Here is a 10,102-nt window from a genome sequence, read left to right as displayed (position 1 = left end):
TGGCAGAGCCCCAGAGACCATGTAGTCTGCTGGATTTGCCAGCTTTGTAGACCCTGTATTTGCATTTTCTATGAAGGGAGAGATTAATGCCTTTCTTGTCCTGTTGGGGACCAGATGCTATTTCTTCCAACTGAGAGCATCCCAAGGGCCAGTGTCACGAACATATCCAGAGTTCCCCATTCATGCACTCCCATGAGGACACAGGAGCAGAGAGTGTGAACCCCCATCTATCTGTCTGCCCACATGGAATGTATTTTACATTAGTTATTTCCAACCCTGGCTCAATATTAGAATCACTTGGAGAACTTTAAAAATACCCATGTCTGGACCACCCCCAAGAATAGTGAACTTGCATCCCTGGGGCTGGCCTGGGTTTGGTATTGGTGATGTGCCTGCCACAAGATTTGAATGTGCAGCCAGAGCTGGAATCCTGTGTATGAACATAGGCTTTTCCTATGTATTCTAAAAATCAATGTGTGGTGGTCAGCATGAGCTCAGGGGTTGGCAATGGCACTCAGGCAGGAGCTCAGTTCTCTGTAGGTCGGGAGTGTGTCTCTCACTGGCTGTCAGTTCTAGACCCTTTCCATCACTAAGCTAGCAAGGGAATTTTAGAACCTTCTCATTCTTTGAATGTCCATGACTTTCCCTTACTGCCACCAGCCACAGAAAACCTACTGTGTTTTAAAATGCTCCCATTTTGTTCCGGGTGGGCCAGACAGTGGCTACTGCTCCTACTCCTCGACGGTTGTACCATGGCGGATGAGGAGCTGGAGGCGCTGAGGAAGCAGAGGCTGACCGAGCTGCTGGCGAAACACGGGGATCCTAATGATGCAGCACAACAGGAAGCAAAGCACAGGGAAGCAGAAATGAGAAACAGTATCTTAATGCAAGTTCTGGATCAATCAGCCCGGGCCAGGTTAAGTAACTTAGCACTTGTAAAGCCTGAAAAAATGAAAGCAGTAGAGAATTACCTTATACAGATGGCAAAGTATGGACACCTAAGTGGGAAGGTCTCAGAACAAGGTTTAATAGAAATCCTTGAAAAAGTAAGCCAACAAACAGAAAAGAAAACAACAGTTAAATTCAACAGAAGAAAAGCAATGGACTCTGATGAAGATGATGATTACTAAACTAAAAATGTTTAGAGACTGGCACTTAATGGAACAATTTTAGGGCAGAAGTTAAAATCTGTTTAAATGTTTACTTTGTTTTGTCTATATGCCTTTAAAAAAAATAAACTTGTTATGCAAAAAAGTAAAATAAAATAAAATGCTCCCATTTTAAATGCTACAGAAGGCACAGATAATAAAGTCAACTGACTTGGGTCTTTAACTATATTTGAAATCTTGCTGCATATCAGTGCCAGGTTAGTACTTGCCTGAATAACCTTAGTCATTCAGGAATCTTAGTGGGGCCATGTGTAGGATTCTGTCCATGACAATGCTTCCAAATTTAATGGCTGACAACAATAACCACGTATTTTCTCAGAGTTCTCTAGGGTGATTACTTAGGCAGGGTCCAGCTGGGGCAGCTCAGCTGTGCTCCACACACATGCTGGTGGGGTCAACATGATTTGAAGTCAGTCCATCAGGAGCTGTCTGTGAGGTTGGCCAGTCCTTGGTGACATCAGCTAGGATGTCTGGGACAACACATGTCTGGGACCTTGTCTGTCACAAGGTCTATGCTGTTCTCCATGAGCACAATCGTCCTGAAGGACGCTGCCTAGGCTTCAGAGGAGAGAGAGAGAGAGAGAGAAGGAGAAAGAACCAAGTCACATGCCACATCTTTTGGTCAAAGCAAGTCACAGCCCTAGGCCACACCAGGAGAAAGCGACTCCACTCCTTCCAAGAGGAGCCACAGAGAGTTCCTAGTCATGTATAATGCATCATCTCACATAATCGCTATCTGTGATGATGTGCTAACAAAGCAGTTGGGATGGGTGTGGAGGTGCATAAAGCACACAGAGATGGACCCAGCTCATCCTCAGCCACAGCCTGACACATGTCCCCAGCTAGGACTGTGAAAATCCTATGAGCTCCATCAACACCACGTGCTAAATTGTGACCATCAGGCATGGGCTGTTCCCAGGGTCAGACAAGCAAAACGATCTTCTCTTTTACAAATGTAACTAACTCTTCAGCACTGTTGGACACCATTTAATTTCCAAAGTGTACAGGGCCCTAGAATCAACGAATTCGCCTTCCCAGGAAGATACTAAAACATGAAAATGGGAACATTTCTCTTTCTTGTTTGCCATCAAGAATTTGGGAGTTCCTTGTGACCCATATGGTATTGATCTGGTAAACAACTGAGCACATTTAGGTTGCACGTTGTCTTCGAAAACTGCAGGACAACCTTCGACCCTGTCAGGTGGGTAAATCACATTTATTTCCATCAGTAAACACCAGGATGAAGGCATCTACACCTGTGTTTGGATTTCAAGGTTGGTTGTTTAGTGAAGTTTCCATTGTCACTTTCTGGAAACAATGAAAGCTTAGTCATACATCAGATTTATCACGACAGCCATCTATCTTCCACACAACCATCAGAATGATCTTTCTAAAGCAGCTTTGATCACTGAATCAGTCTCCAATCACTTAAAATGCTTCAATCATTCCCTGTAGCAAAAAGACTAAATACGTTTTTAAAAGAAACTCTTCAGTCTTCTATACAAGGTCGTTCCCAACACAGCCTCAAGGGAGGGACCTCTTTTCTCCATCCCTCCTCTAAATCATTCCCAGAAGACAAGATTGCATATTCAGTGATTCAGCTATGCCTTCATTCAAAAAAGTGTGGGCTGGGAGACCTTTATGGCCTACAGGTAGTTCTCCAGTGCTGGAGATTCCAAAATGACCTACGTGTTATTTTGTCCTGCAGTAGGGAAAAGTCTCACCGGAGAGAGGGAGGAAGAAGGATCCTAAACGCAATCAGTGTATTTTGTGTGGTAAGTGGGATGGGTCTCCCAGCCCAGGGATGCCTTTGCAAACATTCCTTCATTCTCTCACAGTTTGTCTGCCCTCCCAGTTTTGGTCAAACTATGAATAAATTCATTTTTATTTATATACATATTTTTTTTTTCTTATTCCCACTGTGGGCTATGAACCCATGTTCAGATCTCTAACTGAGTTTCCATGATGAATGAAGAAACAAAACCAAAAACACAGGCAGGGCCAGGAGAGTTTCCATATTCTCCCTGGGCAAAGAGAGAAGGAAGCAGAGGAGCGGGTCAAAGGGAGAAAGGAAATGGTCTTGCTCTGAGGTCCCCTTTTCCTCGGTGCACGTTGGGAGTACTTGGTGTTTTCATTCAGCTTGGGAGAGCAGACATGTACTTCACACATCCTGATCCCTTTAATTCACCATCCTCTCCCCTCCCACCTCCCTTGCTCCATCTCTACACCCCTTTCCGCATTTTTCATTATTATTATTGTTGTTGTTTTAGTTGAAGTTTGGGTCAAATAAAGATTGCATTCATTGTGGGGAGTTGGTACATGTACATGACACATCTTAAATCTTTTTGCATCCCTCCCTCCTCCCCTTAGTTCCCTCCCTCCATCTCTGGATGCCCTTCCCACTTGCAAAAGATCTGTCTCCCTGTTTCCTTTTATCAGTCTTTTATTTTGCTCTCTATTTATACTTTGGGCTACTCAGATGAGAGAAACCATACAGTATTTAAGCATGTGCATCTGATTTACTTCACTTAATACTATGTTTTCAAGGTACATCCATTTTCCTACAAATGACTCAAATCTATCCTTCTTTATAGCCGAGTACTACTTGATTGTATAGAAAGACCACATTTTCTTTATTCATTCATCTGTTGATGGACGTATAGGCTGCTTCCAAGATCCAGCTGTTATGAATTGTGCTGCTATACATATGGGTTTGGCCACTCTGAAATCATTTCCCCCTGTTATTTTCAGTCTTGTCCAGTGGTCACCAGGCAAGCACCCAGTCAGAGCTCAGGAAATCCAGGTTGAGCAGGTTTTGCTGACTTTCCACCTAAATGTAACCACTCCCAAATACCCTTGTGCCCAAATTCTCTTCTCAGAAAAGAGGACAAGGGGAAGGAGAAAGAGGAAGTCAACAGGAGAAGTAGGGGGAAGGTATAGGTTGGTTGGAAGAGGACAGGAAAACAGCCAGAGTGGGCAGATTCACAGGAAATGTCCAAGCTAAATCCCTTTCATGCGCCAGAGGCTCTGTGGAGGAACCTAACCTTCCTGTTTTAGGCTTTTCCTATCACCAGACATCTGCATGTGCCACATCGCTCCCCCATCAAGACATCTTCCTGCCTCCTCCAAGCAGTCTAATCCTCTCTTCTTTAAGGTCCAGGGCAAACACAGCCAGCTCCCCCAGGCCATTCCTCTGATCTCTTGTGTTTGTAAGTTTTAAATGTTCTCTTTTGCCTCTGAACTTTTGATAATTTTGGTCTATCAGATGCACAGGCAATAGACAGATTTACTGGGAGAAAAATCAAACAAACTTTACTACGTACATATGCACAGAGCTGCATGCAGATGCAGAGTGTAAAACTCAGTCATGGCCAGGTGGCTGACATTCATCTGCTGTCTTGCATGACACAGAGCAGCAGGGACCTGGGGCTCTCAGAGTGGGAAGCTCAGGAGAGGGACTCTGGTGACCAAGGCCATCTCACCCTGCAGACCCACCTGGGCGGTGACCTCTGGCTGGGCCAGGGGTCAGAGACCCCGCCTCCTTCCTGTGAAAAGAGGTTTCCCTGGGCAGGTGTGGCAACCTCAGGCTTCTGCACCCACTGCTTATTTTACTAATGTAAATAGATGATATTTCTCTCTACAAAAGGACACCTTTTCAGAGCCATCCCTGTGTCTGCAGAAACCAGCAGCGTCTCTGAATAACTAACCTAAAATAGCCAACCAGTGGAGATACCTGATGCTCCCTGGCTGGCTGGAAGCCACCTGCCACTCCCTGTAGACTCCTGGATGCCTCTGAATGCCTGCCCCTTACAATCCTCATCATTTGCAACGTTGTCGCTTCTCCTTGAGTGTGCACCTGTCGGCAGTGGACTCTCTACGAAGCAGACCCTTGTTTCGCCCTTCAATTGCCGGAAGTGCAGAGCCTGGCACTGTACACCCAGACCTGCCAAGTCCTAACTAAGGCTGAGACCAAAGGGGGCGGCGGCTCAGTCCAGCTGCTCAGTCCACACCACAAGGCTCTCTCGTCCTCCCCAAGGTAGCAGCGTTCTGCTTACTCTTGGGTCTGGAGCTGACCATTGTTCTGCCTCTGCCCTCGCTGGGCCCTAGACAATGCACCTCTCTCCTTATTGGTAAATTCTCTCTCTGCCGATCTCAACTCAGGTGATCCTATGTGAGTGTGTTGTTGGCACCTACGGCAGACCCAAGGGGCACAGCATCCTGCCAGTGACAACAATGACAGCTACCACCTGCCAGACCCCTTGGTCCAGGCTGTCCCCTTCTTTGACCTCACACTGTGCTCAGACTTGAGTACCAACACCCCAGTGTTACCCTGGAAGGCAGAGTGATTTACCTAAGGCTCAGCTTGCAGGGCCTCAGTTGGAAGGCGCCCACCCCAGGAGGCCTCCCCACCACACCTCGCCTTCCTTGCGAGTCACACCCGGTGGGTTTGCCTGCCTGCTTCACCCAGAGCCAGAGCGTGTGCTCTTAGAGCAGGGCTTGGTTTCACTCCAGCTCCATCTGGCGTCACCTTCCGGATTATATCCCTCTGGGAGACTGAGGCAGGAGAGTTGCAAGGTCAAGTCTCCCCAGGGCAATTTAGCAACTTAGTGAGAAGATCTCAAAAAGAAATAAATAGGGCTGGGAATAAAACTGAGTCTCAGGGCAAAGGCCCTGGGTTCAATTTCTAGTGACACTAAAAAGCAAAAGGGCAAAAAACGAAACAAAACAAAAAGACAGGGAACTCACCAAGTAATGCAAAAACATCAAAGATTGTTCACACTTTGCTTTTTAAATAAACAACAAAATAAAAATAATGATGATTTAATAAATACATAGCTCTTGCAAGCATTTAAACCCAACCCGGGTGCAGTGGCACATGTTTATAATTAGTTTCTCAGGAGGATTGCAAGTTGGAGGCCAGCCTGGGAGACTTATTGAGACCCTGTCTCTAAATAAAAAGTCAAGAGGTCTGGGGGTGTAGCTCAGGGCATAACCCTTCTGGCTCTGTTTCCAGTATGGCTCTGCTGGCTGCCCCAATCTTAGCGGCCAGCGAGAGAGGAACTGTTTGAGCTCTGTAGTCTTCAACGCCTGGGGAATTTCACTTTGCAGGTCTTGTTTTCCATTCTTCTCCTCCTCCACTTCCTTCTCTTTCATCCTTTCTTTTTTTTTTTTGACTCTTTACTTTTTCTTTTAAAACATCAAAGTCAGTTTTAAGACTCCCTGTGTTTGGTCCAAAGAGTTGCTGTGGAAGGATGACCGCAAGTGGGACTCAGAAGCTCGAGGCAGACAGGCTGGGCCTTGGTTTCTCGGGAGGATAAACTCTGGCTCCTGCCCTGGTTCTCTTCCAGTGGAAGCAGCGGGCTCTGCCCTGGGTCCTGCGCTCCCTGGGGAGACCCAGCAACAGTGGATCCCGAGTGAGGGTCATGCAGACAGCCTGAGGACCGGGCTCAGACACACGTGGCAGGCCGCACGGCTTCCCAGGTGAGTGCCGAGGATGGGCAGCACAGGCAGGGATGAGCCTGAGCCCAGGAGCCCCTGCTCACAAGGGGATGCTTTCACAAACCTAGAGGATTTGTATCAAGTCTTTTTAAATTGTTTTTCTTGAACTGAGGATGGAGCCCAGAATCTGCATTGAGCTACATCCCCAACCTGTTTTTAAACTTTGAGACAGGGTCTCGCTAAGTTGCTAAATTGCCCAGGCTGGGCTTGAATTTAACATTCTCTTGCTTCTGCTTCCCAGGTTGTTGGGATTACAGACCTGAACCATCATGCCTGGTTTAAGTGCTACTTTTATTCTTATCAGGCTTTTTGAATCTGAAAGCCTTATACATTCCATGGAGATACTGTTCCGCAGAAATCCTTGAAGTCACTGAAATGTCACCTGATCATATCATCGTCATTTTTGGAGGGAGAGAAAATCCATGCCGCCTATGTCCCAGAGATGGACCTGGCATCTGTCTTTCCATCACGGAGACATGAGCAAACAACCTGCAGGATCCCAGACTGCCGATCCCAATCTGCCTTCAAGGAGCCTGGGGCTCAGCCCCACTGTGTGAAGGGTTCCTTTTGATCCCCAGTCTCTAGTGTAGTTTCTGCACAGAATTTACATTAAAAACTTCATGCATCCTCCAAGTGATCTGCTGTTTCTCTAGTTAGTGTTGGGGCTAATAAAGTTTCCCCTTTCTCAGTGGTATGTTTTTGAGCTGTTGTGATTTATATCCTTTGAAAGAAATTATCTCTTGACCTTGAGGCAAATGTGTTTGTGACCCAGGTGTCAAAGCAAACAAAAGTGGTAAGAGGGCAGAGTTAGGGAGAGGGTTACAGGGAACACTTAACTGAAGGGGTCTGTTGTTTTGCTTTGCAGTTGTCTTGTTTTTAAACAGTGCATCACTGTGCTGAGCATGAGGGCCTCAGAAAACTTTGACCTAGCCCCATCTCTGCTGTGTAAGGCAGGAGCCTCAACTCCCTATGAAGTATGAAGTGACATCAACCAAGCACTAACATTGGTTCAAACCCTTGCTCTTAGATGGTGCTGGACTCCGGAGCCAGCTGGCCTGTGGTTACATCATTATTTCTGCCATTTGTTAACCTATACACTATCAGAAAGTGCTTTCCTCCAAAAGATAAATGATCCACAGTTTCCTAATCTGCTATATGGGGATGTCTCGGTTACTTTCCTGGTCACTGGAACTCAATACCCGATACCTACAACTTACAATGGGAGAGGTTGATTTTGGCTTGCATTACAGAAGTTTCAATCCTTGTATGGTCAGCTGGGCACAGGGGTATGGCAGAAGAGAGAGGTTCACAGCATGGTGAACAGGAAGCAGAGAGCCGAGGGAAGAGCTGGAGAGACATATACTTTCGGGTGACACTCACAGTGACAACCACCCCCATCAGACCCTACCTCCTAACTGCAAGTCAGCTAGCACCCCTCATAATCCCATCAGATTCCAAAAGCCACCCTTGAGTTCATGAGGCTTTTGAGTGGTGGAGGACACATGCAGACATAAACCATAACAGGGCACAATAATACGGATTGGTCTCAGAGGGCTTGTAAAGCTTAGAGTATCGAGGCAACTGGCCCTAGTAAATATCCTATACGTATTGGGTATGAATGTTGAGCCATATAATCGGCACTTAGATTTGATTAGATTTCATTGCTGTTTTATCAAGGAAACTAAACAAAGACTTCGAATTAAGTGAGAAACATGCAGGTGGGATGAGTGTGGAAGGCTCATGTAAGTATGTGTGGAGAAACAAGGTCATGAGTAGGAGCTTAAATTTTCGGATCTGCGAATGATAGGGATACAAATCCCCTTGAACTGGTGCACAGGCTTTCACAAATGTGACCCTCTTTCCCGGGAAGCTGCTACCTTCTGGATAAACAAGTCGGGTCCCATGGGCAGGGGCAGGGGGGCAGCTGTCCAAGTGAAGCCTCCTTGTTGGTGTGATCAGAGTCTGAAATAAGCATTTCAATCGGATTCATTAAGACAGTTATTACTTGGTAATTGAATACCAACAGATTGCAAAGGAACACTTATTGAGGTCTAATAAGTATGTAGGAGAGAAATCTTCTCCTTCTGTAATTCCATCAGCTATAAACCAGTGTAATTAGATTCTTACTAACACATTCAAATTGAAGGGAATGTTGAGGCATATAATTGGCACTTAGGAAGATACCTGTACGCGTGATGCTGCTTTCCATTTACATACGTATTAAGTGTCAGTTTAAGCTGTTAAATAATTGAGGCTAGTGGACAGTAGTAGGTCAAGTGGGTAGGTAAGAATTAAATTCTTAAACATGTTAATAAATGTGGAGAAGATATGTTTTCAAATACAAAATGCAACTTCATGGCACCCGTAACTTTGTATCAATACACAGAATACTTCAGGGCTTCTCATGAGCAAACTTGGGTCTCTGAACCAATTTTCTGAAGAAAAACGGATTTGTGCATTCATTCATTTGCAAATCATCTTTTGAGCAGCTACGATTTGCAAAACAAGCATGTAATTTGCCACCAATTGGATAATGAAGATAGGTGAGTTGGGTGTCAGAATCAAAGTGTATTGGTGGAGCAAAAACAGAAGGAGGAGGAGAGAAAGAGGAAGAGGAGAAGGAGGAAGAAGAAGAAGAGGGAGAAACAATCTTTTTATATTTTCTCTTTTTGATGGGATACAGCATTTTTGGGATTTCAATATTCTACCATTGATACAACTGGGTATTTATACATCCAAAATTAAAGTGCAGTGGACCCTTGACTTATGAACTCAATTCATTCCCAAGGTCTAGTTGTAACTCAAGTTGGTCAATTGAGGCTCAGGCTCCTCTACACAGCCTTCAAAGTCTGTCTCCTGTACACAGGCAGATCTCAGTGTCCTCAGAGAGACACTGGCCCAGGATTTCTCAGTTAACCCCACACAGGAAAGGATGCTGTAGTGTTCCTTCCAGAGCTCTTTAAGGGTTAAATCTCTGTCTGAGTCCATCTGGAAGCACAAGCAGCCAGCAGCCAGGTTGTAACTCAAGACTTTTGTCATACATTAAAACTAAAATTTTGGTCATAACCCAAGTTGTTCATATGTTAGGCTGGTTGTAACTCGAGGGTCCACAGTACAAACTTCAGAGGCAGATTTGGGTTTTTTTAAATTATTTTCAATTGGAAAAGATTACCAGGCGGTATGTGTATAGCAAGTAAAATTAAGTACTTATAAGACCTCTGATAACATTTTTGCAATGAGGATGTATTTAATTTTTGAGATTTTACTTTTAACATAATGGTATTAATAAACAAAAAGAATTATTTAGATAATCTAGTTTGTCCTTTCTTAAAACCAAAATATTATTATATACTTAAATATAGAAGAGCCTACCCAAATTTAGTCCTATGAAAAATTCATAGATAAGGACAGGAAAACAAAGCTAAATTCACCGG

The 10,102-nt window shown here is 44.9% G+C and overlaps 1 pseudogene; it reads left to right on the top strand.

The window, feature by feature from the left end:
* The first annotated feature begins 752 nt into the window (after positions 1-752).
* Positions 753-1,165, top strand: LOC101722920 (programmed cell death protein 5 pseudogene; annotated as a pseudogene).
* The last annotated feature ends 8,937 nt before the right edge of the window (positions 1,166-10,102 follow it).

Source organism: Heterocephalus glaber, unplaced genomic scaffold, assembly GCF_053883595.1.
Source record: "Heterocephalus glaber isolate CG9 unplaced genomic scaffold, H.glaber_assembly_v1.0 deba00000122, whole genome shotgun sequence".
Classification (NCBI taxonomy): domain Eukaryota; kingdom Metazoa; phylum Chordata; class Mammalia; order Rodentia; family Bathyergidae; genus Heterocephalus; species Heterocephalus glaber.
The sequence above is the reverse complement of the archived record's forward strand: the minus strand, read 5'-3'. Positions and strand labels throughout refer to the sequence as shown.